The following is a 2,650-nucleotide window of genomic DNA, read 5'->3' on the forward strand; positions in this document are numbered from 1 at the left end:
GTTATAGAAGAAAGGAAGGATTGGACAGACAGAGAGAGAGAGAGACATAATCTGGACCAGATTAAACTAAGGCTACCTGCTATTTTTAGTACTGAGTGATCAGCAAATGTAATCATTGAAAAGTGAAAAGGGTCTGGATTTTATTTCATAAATTGGGTAAAAAATAATTTGATTGTGGATTTTGTTTTTCATAAGTTCTCTGATTGAGTTGTCTTAATAACGGGTTAGTCATTAAATAATTTGAACCATAAAAACCAAAAGTGCATTGAAACATCTGAAGAATCTGAAACTGAAGCAACTTTATTCCTGCAAATAGATATCTTTTTTCCAATAAACTCCCATTACATGTATTGCTTATTATGTTATAATATAGATAACTCACCCTAATGTGTGTGGCTGCTGTTTCAAAAATTCTTGAAAACATTCAATTTGCATCTGTGCTAAACTGCAGGCTGGAGCATCACACACACATAAAAGAGATTACGTGCAATAAAAACTAGTACCCAGACAGACACTGTCCCAGGAATTAGTCTGCAGTCGTGTAAGCAATTTTACCGCCAATGAGTCTCGGCGCTGCACTTTGGAAGAATCCCATCTATCAAGAGCAATCTATTAAGGGTGTGTGATGGCACCGGCTGCTTTCGTGTGTCGGAACAAAGCACATGTCTCTGTTATGGATGGCGGGGCCATATTGAGAGGGAAAGGTTTTCACAAAGTGGTGGCGGTGGGCTGACAGCGCTGCGACCTCGAGGGGTAGTGAAGAGCAGTAGTGAAGAAGCTCAAAATCGGTCGGAAATGATTCCTCTGCTCCGGTGGAGAATCTCAAGTGTGTCCAGCCTGAGCCCACGTTCGTAAAAAAAACAAAAAACCCAGAAGATGGTGCAGTCAGGTGCAGTTTGTTGGGAGTGCATCTGTCAAAGGAACAGATCTTCACACCGCCTGTCTCCTTTCTAATTTATGTGTGGCTCCATATGCTACATATTGTGTAAACTACTCAATGTAGTGATCGTGAGTCAAGTGGCATTTTGGAACTGTACTTTCTAGGTTCAGTAAGCGGTGCCAACACCTTTTCCCTGTGATGTTGTTGACACACTATTTCTGTGTTCACACGCCACAGAGGTGCTTTTCACCACAGCCGCACACAGTGTGACCCACTTGCCTGTTTAAGTCCTTTTTGTCCCCGTTTTCCTAAAGCCCTGCAGGCGAGGGAAGAAGAGTGAGAGGCAAGAGGCGAGGAGACGACAGGGGAGGAAGGGAAAAGAGCATCGCCGTGAGGATGGGCCGGAGAGCGGTATGTAGACCGTTACATATGACCTTCTATAAATCAAACTGTCCATCTGTTTAAGGTCAGAAACTTCCCCCTCGTCTCCCTCTCCCGTTCCTCATTTTTCCATAAACGGCTCTCCAAATCTCTCGCCGGCTCTCACAGTAATTCGGTCCAGAGTGTGTGTGTGTGTGGGGGGGGGGGCGGGGTCATTGTCCGCCAACACACTGGTGCCGTGGCACCTCTTGTTCACCGTCGCCCTCGTCTTGTCTGTCAAAAGACTTAATTTCCTGGGAGCCTGGACTCCTTCACCCCCGTTATTGTGGCCCTCCGTTTTCTTCCCTGTGATGTATTGATCGAAGGCAGTGCCACTTATTCCCCTCTCGTTCTCTCCTCCCAGCCCCTTACCCGTGACCTTGTGCTCATTAATTAGCTGATGCGAGTCTGCGTTTCCCCAGGGAGGGTGGGGGGGATTAGAAAGCTCATTACAGGACACATCAATAAGGTGGGATTATTCATCTATTGGTATGAGGTATCCATTGCTCTGTTTGTTTGTGTATGTTGCACTTTATTTATCATAATCTCTGTTTTCTTTGCCACACCCCTGAGTTCATCATCAGACAAATCTTGAACATTATGTCATAGTACTGTCCTGGTTGCATCCATTTGTAGTGATAAAAAGGGGAGGGGGGGTCACAAGATGCCTTCCGCCGGGACAAAATGTAGCAAAAATATTTATTTAGACGTAGACATGGTGCGTTGAACAAGCCCCCTGCTTTTCTTTTCTTTCCTTTTTTTAAAGAATCAGATGTGAACATCGTAACGTCAATGACGTTATGATTCACTGCAGGACTGTTGAATTCTTCGATTGCAGGACAGATAATCACCAGCTCCAGCGGAACCGTTTCCTCAATAGATGTCATTTTATTTGTTCTCTTAATGATGCTTTATTCACTGAAGTGAGCGTCAATAACGTATAATCGCCATAATTCGGTGATAGCTGCAGGAAACAGCACTTAAGTTATCGCTATAATTCTCAAATATGCTTGAATAAATCTTCTGAATTTGTTGACTGTGCTCAGACGTGTCGCTCCTCGGAATCAATTTCCACTCCGGCTCATGTTGTTATACTTAAAATCTGTCCTCACTTTCAAGTAAACTGCTGCTCAGCAGCAATTTTGACAAATTATTTTTCTTTCAAGTCGTTCGTTGAGCAAAGATTTCTGGTTCTCAGATGTGTTCGTCGATTTGAATTTGAAGGTGATTTCTCACTATTTTTCTACGGGCCAACCGAATAATGAAATGAAAGCTAATATGCAGCCCTCGATGGGCTTTTCATTCGATAGTAAATCTACAAAGCCAGACGGAAAAAAGAAGAACACAAAG

The sequence above is a fragment of the Scophthalmus maximus genome, chromosome 20 (assembly GCF_022379125.1).
Source record: "Scophthalmus maximus strain ysfricsl-2021 chromosome 20, ASM2237912v1, whole genome shotgun sequence".
NCBI lineage: Eukaryota > Metazoa > Chordata > Actinopteri > Pleuronectiformes > Scophthalmidae > Scophthalmus > Scophthalmus maximus.